The 12473-nt window shown below is 42.8% G+C and overlaps 1 protein-coding gene across 2 annotated transcripts in view; it reads left to right on the forward strand.

Moving 5' to 3' along the window:
• Positions 1-12473, forward strand: part of LOC122794406 (CTD small phosphatase-like protein 2-B) — a gene marked incomplete at its 5' end in the record, with an annotated part of 676938 nt that overhangs the window by 486376 nt on the left and 178089 nt on the right.

The following is a 12473-nucleotide window of genomic DNA, read 5'->3' on the forward strand; positions in this document are numbered from 1 at the left end:
GGGATGACATGCTCGACAAGCCACGATGCTTCGCTACGGACGGCTTGCACCTGTCACCCCTGGGCTTTCCGATATTGGCAAAGGCTCTTGCTACCCCCATAGTGCCTTTTTTAGGCAAGGCTCAAAAGACAAACCCACCTCCATAGGTATCACAAGGGATAAGAAACTGAGTAATGCTACTCAATGCCAGAAGTCTAAACCTCAAGATGCATGCACTCGAAACTCTCCTTAGCATGGAGAACATAGATATCTGTGCAGTAACAGAAACCTGGTTCAAGGCTCCCGAGAGCACCCCAGCACTACCAGGTTATATCTCATACCATGCTTTTGGCCCCAAAACTTGGACCGTACCACAAAAGGAGGGGGAGTATCAATATTCGTCAAAGATACCCACACCTCCAGGTTGGTGGCACAGCACGAAGCATCAGAGACTATCCATGTGCAACTAACAGTGGGTAAAACTGCCTTCCAGTTTATAGCCTGCTACAGACCACCCTCCCAAACCCAGGAACCCCACTCGGCCTTCCTGAGAACACTGGAAAATATGAAGGTCTCTCCAAACACCATTATATTGGGCGACTTCATCTACCCAAATATAGACTGGGAGCATTACTCTAGCTCCAACACCCTAGCCCAAAGGTTCCTAGAATTTATAAACTCAAATGCTATGGAACAACGTGTTACCACTCCCACAAGAGGGCAAAACATACTGGACCTGATCATCACCAACATGGGGACTCTATGCTCCAGACCACAAGTGTATCCCTCACTGGTAAGATCAGACCATAAACTAATCTCACTGGATATTGACATCCCGACTCCACCCCCTGCCCTGAAAACCACAGTGAAAAACTTCTCTAAAGCAAATTTCACACTCAAAACCGAGGTGGAATCCTTCAAAGCCCCCGGGCCTGTGGAAAATATGGCCCAGACCGCAGAATCCTTTATAAACGCATTCTATGAACACCTTCAGGAATGCATGGATCATGCAATCCCAAATAAAACCAAGACCCAATCCTCCAAAGGCAGACGTCTTGTCTGGTGGACCCCAGCCATAAACAAACTATACAATAGAAGGAGGAAGCTACTACATGATAGAGCAAAATCCCAAAAAGGGAAGGCATCTCTGATCAGTATTAGCAAAAAACTACGGGCACTCATAAAATCGTCTAAGGCCAGCTTCGAGAGAAAAATTGCACAGGACACTAAGGATAATCACAAGGCTTTCTTTAGTTATGTTAGGAACCTGGGTGGGAATTCCCAGATATGCTCAGAATTAGTCAAAAATGACAAAAAAATACACTGAACCCACAGACATTGCCAACATCCTAGCTGACAGGTTCAGCGCAAACTTCTTCCCCCCCTCCCCACCAAAAGGGCAAATATTTATCCCAGCACAGTGCTTCCCCCCTGACATCTCAGATGCTCAGGTAAGAGCTGCCCTCTCCAAAGCAAAAAACACAGCATCAATGGGACCAGACGGTGTCCTGGGCTGCATCCTACATGAACTCCAAGAAGAGCTAAACCCAAACATAAAACTACTGTTCAATCTCAGCCTTACTACAGGATATGTACCCAAAGAGTGGCATACAGCAAGTGTGGTCCCTCTCCACAAAGGTGGTGCCTCAACGGATCCTGGAAACTATCGCCCCATAAGCCTGACTAGCTTGGTCTGCAAAGCTATGGAAAGGATCATCATGGACCTCATAAATAAAGATATTGGGGACCTACAGGAACTGGAACCTACCCAGTTCGGCTTTAAGGGCAGATCCTGCCTCTTAAACCTGGTTGATTTCTTTGAAACAGTCACCAAGGCCATTGACGAGGGGAAGGTGGTCCACACAGCCTACCTGGACCTCGCAAAAGCCTTCGATACAATACCCCACTCGGGCATTATAGATAAGCTCACCAGCTTAAATATAAACCCCTATGTCACTAGATGAGTTGCAAACTGGCCCAAGGACAGAACCCACATGGTTAGAATTGCTGGAGCCATGTCAGACTCCAAACCAGTTACAAGTGGCATCCCACAAGGCTCAGTCCTGGGACCTCTCTTGTTCGGTATATATTTCTCGGAGGTACAGGCCAACACGGAAGGACTGTGGCTGACCAAGTTTGCAGATGACTGCAAACTGGGCTCCATAATCGACTCTCCAGCCGACACAAGCATCCTCCAAAAGGGCCTCATAGAAACAGACAACTGGTGCCAGAGCCATGGCCTCAAGCTAAATGCCAAAAAGTGTATAGTCATCCCTTTGGCAAAAACAAAGTGCCCACAAATTACCACATAGGTGGTAATCCATTAAGTACAGAAGAAGTAATTAGGGACCTGGGGACCCAAGTGGATAGCAATCTCTCATTTGACAACCACGTGGCCAAAATGGTTAGAAAAACATTTTATATAGCCCACCTAATCATGAAGGGATTCACATCTAGATCAGGGGAGGTCATTGTGCCTCTTTACTCATCCCTCATCAGGCCCATAATTGAATACAATGCCCCTTTTGGGATGTACCTTACCAGACACCTGCAGCAACTGGAAAGACCCCAAAAGTACCTCACCAAGAGGATCATAGGGCTCAAACAGATGCCATATGCTGCCCGGTTAAAGAAACTCCATCTCTACTCAGTGGCTTACCGCCTGCTCAGAGGCGATCTGTGCCTGACGTATAAAGCCATGTCCAACCCAGAATTAATGGACATGCTGCACCTTAGAAAATCCAAATCCCATTGAGCTACGCGCTCGAGAGACTTGAACCTCAGCACTGAAATAAATAGGACATGCTTAAGGGGCAGATTCATAACCCAGAGGCTTCCTTCACTCTGGAATAAAATCCAAGTCCAGGTTAGGCAGAGTCCCTCATTGACTCTCTTCAAGAGGAATCTTGATGAGTGGATGGGAGATCATAGGTTTACCCCGGGTATCACTTCTGTGTCACTGTTAGACAGAGGCACAGTATACTAACCTCGAAAAAGGGCATAGCAAAATTAATTTAAAATGGGTGGCGAAAGCCAAACACACTCTGGCTAGGCTTATAAATGCCCTAGGGCAGATAGCCTAGTATGAACCTATGAACAAATTCTACATAGAGATTAACTGTTGAAGTAGACAATATAAAAAGCAACTTTTTTTTTTTTTTTTAACGGAGTCTTACTTTGGAATTTGGAAAAGAAAATAACTTGCTGTTGTATGTGGCTGTGGTATTTTAGTAATAGCTCTTGGAAGGAATAAGTAGATCTGATGCAGTCACTCTTCATTTTATCCTTGACATATGGGTTTGGTTCTGTTATCAGAACCAACTCACCCGTTATTACAGCTCGAGCAGATCAAAAACTCTCGAGCTTCATCCCTATCCACAATCCTCTTCTCCCAGTTAACCTTAGATCTCGTTTGCCACTTTTCCAGACAGATACTTTCACCTCAGCTGTTGAGCTAAGTCCATTTTATTAATATTTTTGTTGAAATTTTCTTGTAGAACATCTTCCTTTTTGGTGTTATACCTTTCCGTACATTAGAGTACCTTTACTGCCTTTTTGATCCCTACCCTTACACTTGTGTGTATCGTTACTATTGTTGATTGTCTCCCCCTTTCCTTGGAGTGTTCTTCTGCTTTCTCCATGCACTTTAGTGTAGCTGAAACAATCATTGTTGATAGTCCCCTTTTTCTCTCTTTCTTAATTCCCCCTTTCCTTAAAAAAAAAAAAAAAAAAAAGACTTTCTCATTCTGGTGTCTGCTTCACACTTTTTGTATAGAAGTGTGGCATTTGTTTCTTTGCCGTCTCTGTCATTATGGCCATCAAACCCAAAGGCCTTGTTGGTTTTAAAGTGTGGCCACAAAGTACCCATTTCAGACTTGCATCTTTTATGCGCCTATTGTTTAGGTGCCATACATCTTCGAGGACTGTAGCATTTGCCACAACTTTAGCCAAAGAGCTCATTGAGAAGAATAAATTATTCTTGAAGGGTTTAATTCCATCTGTGTTTGGGAAAGCCATATCTGCTGATAAGAGTAAAAATGATATTTCTTCCACTTCTTCATCTTTAGAAAAGACCAAAAAGAGGAGCTTGTTGGTACCATTACCCCCCTTTGAACCAGCTCATAAGAAGCATAAATCATCTGCTCTACACAAATCTTTCAGCTATTTAAAGCCTGGACAAAATGTTTGGAGGAGATTCAGATTTCAACTCTGGGGTGACACCATACACACCTCACCATCTCCTCTTCGATGCCGACTACATTGGCACAGACAGTTCAACAGCTTGATTTGCCAAGAGTAGTCTATTCACCATCTATTGACCCCTTTGCTTGCGAGTTGCCAGAGGTCTTTCTACAAAGACCTAAATTACCTTCTCAGGCTTCTATCTGTTCCACCAAAAGTCTCACTGAGATTGATGTGGTGAGACTAGTGAATAAAATTCTGTGGGCGAGAAGACTTAACAGGACTCCCCTTGTCTGTGACCCCTTTGGGTCTTGGAACTGATTCAGCTTTTACCCCCTTAACTACTCCTCCTCTGACCTCCTCTGAGGTTTTAGAGAGGTCTGCTCTAAACTCTCTATGCCAACTGTATCTCTTCCAGCAATCTCTCTCCCATCAAAAATCTGTTATTTCCCAGAGTTCTTTGGCTCTGCCAGATCTGGAGCTCTCCCAGAGCTGTATCTGTCCTTTTGTCTTGGAGCTTCTGCACAGTACATTTCAGTCTTGGCTTCTGTTTCAGGGGCTGCCTAATTGGAGCAGGGAGTAACCACGGTTCCAAGGCAGTCACTCTCTGTTCCAGGCTCCCCTCCCTCTTTGGGGGGACCAGCCTTTGAGGCAGTGGAGAGGGCTTTGTCCACAGTGGTCACTCATTCGGTCTCTTCCTTCTTGGAGCACATCCCGTTCTCACACTCCCTGTCTCTCCACTGAGGCAGCGAGTACCGAATCCACAAGACTCTGATTCAAATTCTGTCCTGTTCTGATACCTCTCCAGACTATCCCCTTGACGAATTCCTCAGAAGAAAAAGTGCAAGAGGAGGCACGTGTATTCTCCACAGTACTGTCACAGAACACACCAATTTTGATGAGGGGGAAGAGTCCCCAAAGTTACCCTCTGATGTCTCCTTTGGAGACATCCTGGAAATTTTGAAACAGATGGGTGACTGCAAGTCCCAGAATCCTTCCTCGGAAGAGTCTGTGTACCTGCAGGCTTTTGATACCCGGCCATCTACCTCTTGGGTGATTCCACCCATTGGCAAGCTCATTCAGTTGATTTTACAGCGGGCGGGAAGATGCCAGACTCCACTGAACCTATGCCCAATAGACCAGGCAAAATTTTATCTGTCCCTGAGGACAAGCAGTTCTGGGCTAAAGGTCTACCAGTAGATGCCACGGTCATAGCAGCCGCCACCAAAAAGGAACTTGTGAGGAGAGTTCCTCTGTCCATCCTCCCAATAGAGAGTCTCTGGTGATGGTTAAGTTTGGGAAGTGGGTTTACACTTCATTGACCTTTGCCTTGAGGTCTTTGAATTTTCTAGCAAATTTTACCAGACTCCAAAGGAATCTGATCAAGGAGTTGTCTGATACCCTTGCAGGAGCTGTTACTGAGGGAGCCCAAGACAAGGTTGCTTCCCAGTTGGCCACCCTGAAGTCTGTGTCAAATTCAGCCATGAGGCTCATTACATATGCTCTGAAGGAACTACCCGAGCGGTGTGTTTAGGCATACACACCTGGATGCACCTTTGTGATGTTGCGGAACCATTTAAGTCTTCATTCATCAGTGCTTCTTCTGACAGATCATCTCTCTTTGGCCCAAAAGTTAAATTATCCAGGTGTGAAAAGGATAGTAAGACCCTTTCTGCAGTGGGCGTACATTTTCCCCCTCCCCAAAGATCCTTTTCCAGGAATCAGAGGAGAGGTGGAAAAATTGTGGTTCAGGAAATCCCAGGGGCCTTTCCAAGACACACATGGTGCCAGTTCTGCTAGGGGCAGAGGGGGAATTACAGTGGAAGATGCTGTCCATGTTGTAGAGGTGGTCCGCAGAACCAGGGCTTCAGGGACTCCTTTCCAGGTAAGCCCTTTCAGTATTCCTGAAAGGAAGCCAGATTGTCTTCCTCTGGAGGCACTCGGAGGATGTTTATCCTTGCACCAAAATGCCTGACTGAATATAACAACAAATTGTTGTGTGCAGTGGATCATATCCAGAGATTATGGTACCCTTTTCTAATCCCCACTTTTGCAAAAAAAAATCCCCAATTTTCAACTCGGAGGGAATCAGCAGTTCTAGAAATTCATAAGCTGCTAGATGAGTTAGCTAAGAAATCCCACCAGACCAGAGAGAATCCGGAATTTACTCAAGATTCGTTTTAGTGCCAGAAAAAAATGGAGTCCATTTTTGGATCTCAGCATGTTGACCAAATCGGTCCGAAAAACAAAATTCCAGATGGTCACAGTATAGTCCATTCTACAGTTTTTGGGAAAGGACAACTGGATGTGCTCATTAGATCTTCAGGATTCATATTACCACATAAAAATGGGCAAGCACTCTAGAAGATTTCTCCCCTTGCGACTGGGAGCCAGTCATTACCAGTTCAGGGCACTGCCCTTTTGTCTCACCATGCCCCCAGGGTGTTCGCCAAATGTATGGCAGTAGTAACAGGTCACTTAAGACTGCAAGGATTTTGGGTATTTCCATACTTGGACAACTGGTTGATTACCACTCCGACCAGACATTGATTAGAGGCAAGGGGTTATGTTCTCAAGACCTGTGCATACCTAGGAATAACTGTAAATCATGAAAACTCTCTACTGACTCCAACTCTGAGTTTAGCGTTCATAGGGGCAGTACTGAATATGACCACAACCGTAGCATCCCTTCCTCCAGTGAGACTTCAGAAAATTATAACTCAGGCTCAGAAGATAATCCACAGAAAGAAGGTACCCGCTCGACTAATTTTACAAGGTCTAGCTTCAGTGGCAGTGACAATAACTCTAGTTCCCCTGCCCAGATTTCACATGAGAATTCTACAATGGCTACTGGTATCTCGATTGTCTATGCTATACCAGCCTATGTCTGATCAGATTCTGATAACTAGTCATTGCAGGAAGCATCTAGCTTTGTGGATTCATTCCAAATAAATTTTCCTGGGCTGTCCCTTAGTCCTTCTAGAAACCAAGGCCATAGTGACTATGGACACCTTCTAGATGGAGAGGAGGGGGGCATTTTTTGGGCAAGACTGTCCAAGGCACTTTGTCCCCCTTAGACACCAACTTGTATATCAGTGTTCTGGAATTAAGAGCAGTGTTTTTAGCTTTGCAAGCCTTTCAATCACTCCTTCCTCTGGGAACAGTCGCAGTTCAACAGACAATATGGCAGTAGTTTGGTACATCAACAAACAGAGAGGAACTAAGTCTTTATCCCCTTTGTGAGAAGCACTCAGTGTGGCGGTGGGCGATCTCTTCCAACTGCTTTCTGATAGCAATACACGTTCTTGGAGGGGTTTCAGTGGGATAGCAGATAAACTGAGCAGATTTATCCTACAGCCTTACTAGTGGTCTCTCAATTCTTCAGTGACAGAAGTGATTTTTTTCTGTCTATGGAGCCAGCCTTGCTGTGACCTGTTCGCCTCTCCCATACACAAGTGTAGCCAAGTACTTTGCCATGATTCCCCCTCCAGGGAAGTCACCACGAGATGCTGTTCTCCACATTTGGCCCTCTGGACTCCTATTTGCCCTCCCCCATACTTCTAATTCCAAAATTCTTACAGAAAACACTCTGGTTGAAGAGCAATTCACTCTTCATTGCTCCATTTTGGCCTTGACAGATCTGGTACCCCTTTCTTTGGCCTTATCTAATTCAGTGACCTTGGACTCTGAATCCAGCTGCAGACCTTCTGTCCCATCTAGATGGACTAGTTAACCCAGAAGGTATGAAGCTCAAGCTGCCAGCATGGTTCCTCCAGTTCCATTAGATGTCAGGTGTTGTAACATTTCTTCCCCATTTGCCAAATTCTCCTAGCTTCTCATAAGCCTGCCACCCGGAATCTGTCTACTAGTAAATGGAAGAGACTTGCCATCTGTGCTTGTGAAAGAGATATAGACTCCTTTTCTGCTTCTATTGAAAATATTTTAGAGATAATTAGCCTCTGTTTTCAGTACAGGAGCTTCCCTTCTACCCTTAGAATACAAATAGCAGCAATTTCAAACTTCCATGATGGTTTGGAAGAAAGTTCCTGGGCTACTCGTAGACTTTGTAAGTCATTCTTAAAAGGGATAGTTCTGCTGAAAACCCCTTTCAAAGATCCTACTCCATCTTGGGACCTAAACCTAGTGTTGCAAACCATTGTATATTCTACCTTTGAACCATCTGCAGACAGTGATCTAAAGTACTTGTCACGGAAAACATTATTTTTGGTGGCAATAACCTCTGCTAGAAGAATTTCAGAAATTCAGGCCTTAGCATGTAAAAGCCACCTTATCTGATTTTTCACAAAGATAGTTTCCTTGCGAACAAATCCCACCTTTCTACCCAAGGTAATGTCGGTCTAATATCAAGCAGACTATTAATTTGCTGGTATTTCAAAACTTTTCAAACAGAGGTGCAATGTTCAAAGACAACTACTCTTTTATCTTCATAGGACTAAGGACATCCGAAAATCTGACCAACTATGTGTCCTTCGAAAGTGCTAGTTTTGGTAAAACAGTCAGCAAGATGACCTTTGGCCGTATGGCTTAAGGATTGCATTTCATTTATTTATGATAAAAAGAAAATTGCCCTGCCTGGATCTGTGATGGCACATTCTACAAGATCTGTTGCCACTTTAGCAGTTTTCCAATCTAGAGCTTCAGTGGATGATATATGTGCAGCCACCACTTTTGGCTTCTTTCCATACCTTTATTACTCATTATAAATTGGATTTGCTGTCTAGGGGAAGAGCATTTTTCGGTTCTATGTTGCTCAGGAATGTCCTTCCATGAGTCCTCCCACAGTCTAAGGTAGTTAGAGACTCTGTCCCATATATCAGAGATAAAAAGAAGATTGACTATCAGATTAAGAAGTTGTGTACTTTACCATAACGTTCCATCTGTGTTGTCTGTCTTTATTTATCCTAGACTCCCCTCATTCCCTGACCTTTGAAGATTTTTTGGTGGAATAGATACTTTCATAGTAATTAAGATGCTTATTACGGCATAGCAGATATGGTTTCCATTAAGACCCCTTTATTCTTTATTTCTAATCTGTAAACTTGGTCTGAGGTAACTTGGAGAGGGGGATTGTGGGTAGGGATGAAGCTTGAGAGTTTTTGCCCTGTAATTCCAGTATTGTCAAGGATAAATGAAGCTCAACAGCACAGATGGAATGTTATGGTAAGTACATAACTTCTTTTTTTCTGCCATGTTGCAGCTTCATGTGCTGTGTAGATGTAGTCCAACAAAAAAAAATTGCTTATTGTGTCGAGAGTCTCTTATTTCTGACACCATGTAATAAACATGTATATGCATTTTATATACAGTGAATATAAAACGTGTGTACACACCCCGGTTAAAATGCCAGGTTTTTGTAATATAAAAGAGAGCACAATAAATCATTTCAAAACTTTTCCCTCCTTTAATGCGACATATAACCTGTACAATTCAATTGAAAAACAAACATCTGTTAGGGGAAAAATGTACAATAAGCTGGTTGTATAAGTGTGCACACCCTAAAACTAATACTTTGTTGAAGCACCTTTTGATTTAATTACAACATTCGGTATTCTTGGGCAAGAGTCTATCAGCATGGCACATCTTGACTTGGCAATATTTGCCCACTCTACCTTGCAAAAGTGCTCCAAGTCTGTCATATTGCAAGGGCATCTCTTGTGCACAGCCCTCTTCAGGTCACCCCACATATTTTCTATTGGATTTAAGTCTGGACTGTGGCTGGGCCATTCCAAAACTTTAATTTTCTTCTTTTGTTGATTTGGATGTATGCTTGGGGTCATTGTCATGTTGAAAGGTGAAATCCCTCTTCATCTTCAGCTTTCTAGCAGACGCCTGAAGGTTTTGGGTCAAAAGTGACTGGTATTTAGAACTGTTCATAATTCCCTCCACCTTGACTAAAGCCCCTGTTCCAGCTGAAGAAAAGCAAGCCCAAAACATGATACTGCCACCACCATGCTTCACTGTGGGGATGGTGTTCTTTTGGTGATGTGAAGTGTTTTTGCGCCAAACACACCTTTTGGAATTGTGGCCAGAAAGTTCAACCTTAGTCTCATCGGACCAGAACAAATTTTCCCTCATGCTTTTGGGAGACTTGATGTATTGTTTTTCAAATTTTAGCCAGACCTGGATGTTTTTCTGTGTAAGAAAAGGTTTCCGTCTTGCAATCCTATCCCATAATCCAGACATATGGAGAACACGGGAGATTGTTGTCGCATGTAGTACACAACCAGTACTTGCCAGAAATTCCTGTAGCTCCTTCAGTGTTGCTGTAGGCCTCTTGACAGAGACTGACCAGTTTTCATCTTGTCTTTTCATCAATTTTGGAGGGACGTCCAGTTCTTTGCAACATCATTGTGTCCCATATTTTCTCCACTTTTTGATGACTACTGTCTTCACTGTATTCCATGGTATATCCAATGCTGTGGAAATTGTTTTTGTAACCTTCTCTTGACTGATACCTTTCAATAATGAGATCCCTTTGATGCTTTGTTAGCTCTCTGCGAATCATGGCTTTTGCTGTAGCAGGCAACTGAGTAAATGTCAGGAAAATCCTACTAGGACAGCTGAACTTTATTTGGGGTTAATCAGAGTCTCTTTAATTGATGGCAGGTGTGTACCCAAGAAGACTGAATGCTGTAATTAAATCAAAAGGTGCTTCAACAAAGTATCAGTTTAAGGGTGTGCACACTTATGCAACCAGCTTTTATTGTACATTTTTTAAATTTTTTTATGTTTTTCAATTGTGGCCAGTTATACAGGTTATAGGTCACATTGAAGGTGGGAAAAGTTTTGAAATTTTTATATCACAAAAACGGGGCATTTTAACAGGGGTGTGTACACCTTTTATATCCACTGTATATACATAAACTCCACAAACGACCACAAACTATTGAACAGTAAATCCAGTAGCACAATGTGCTACTGGATTTATTGTTCACTGTATATACATGTATGTGTGTGTGTGTGTATGTGTGTGTGTGTATATATATATATATATATATATATATATATATATATGTAGCTATAGATATGTATATATATATATATATAGACATACATAAGTGTGTGTGTATGTATATGTGTGTGTGTGTGTATATATATATATATATATATATAAAATAGGGCTGACCTTGGTTAACATGCCATCCTAGATGGACTTTGTGCCACCCACTCCTCCCTGCTTCCCCCTCCCCACACACACATGTGCACCAGTTGCCATGTGCCTGTATCCCCCCCTCCAAGTTCCTCTATCACAGCCTCTTCCCATCATTTAGATCACTCTTTTCTACCCTTTCTCATATTTGGCTATCTGTATAGCTTTTTTGCTGTCTCCTTTCAACACAGCCTAACTGGGTCAGGAATAATGATTATAATAACCTTGGAGGAAATTAAGCCAGGGGTTGTGGTCCATTAGGCACCTAGAAGCCATGGGTGTTCATGTTCTCAGATGTATTTAAATTTTACTGGGCTGAAACTAAAAGAAAATACAAATATAACTAACATACTTCAAGCTGTTACTGTCAAGATGTATATAACAGCTTGCCTCCCTACCGCTACATCCAAAACAATAACCAGCCATGTAGGTGTCTGATTTTGAGGAAAATGAAGATTATAAGGATTATAGTAATGTACACTGCCTCTACAAAAGCTATGGTGGCCTTCTGTACATACCTTTGATGTTTGTGAAAAAAAATTAAAGAAATAACTCTCCACAGTCCCCACACAAGCTGTAATTGCTTTCGATGTGCATCACTGAGCAGGGCTAGTTTTAGACTAGATGAAAATCAGGACATAGGCCACTACTAAGTCTGTGCAAAAATCCACTCAGTACAGTCTGGATCATTTGGAGTTGGCAGGACCCCAGAAGGTCTGTGGGTCTGGATTTTCTGTGATTCATTTTATACATTATATTTGAAAGTTTATGACTTGCTTACTTTTTACTGGAACTTGGAAGAGTTATCTATGCACTCAGCAGTAGTGTGCATCTCCAAAATAAGTATTTTTTTTTTTTTTTTTTTTTTTACACACACACTCACTCACACAGCCCCTGCAAACAAGGTCTGTCCCAACCAATTGCAGCTGGTGACTTCAACGCCAGGAAGCAACTGAAAGGGTGGGGCTGTATCACAGGTAAATGACCATTGCCTGTGATCAAAACCACAGATAGGGTCATTCACTTTCATCCTCAGACTGCCTCAGTACAACTGATTTATAGCCACTATATTGACTATATATACATTTGATGTGTAATTGCAGTCAACAAGGCCAGTCTTCTGTGAAAATGGTGCAGTAAA

This window comes from Protopterus annectens, chromosome 1.part0, assembly GCF_019279795.1.
Source record: "Protopterus annectens isolate FY-2018-M chromosome 1.part0, PAN1.0, whole genome shotgun sequence".
Lineage (NCBI taxonomy): Eukaryota > Metazoa > Chordata > Ceratodontiformes > Protopteridae > Protopterus > Protopterus annectens.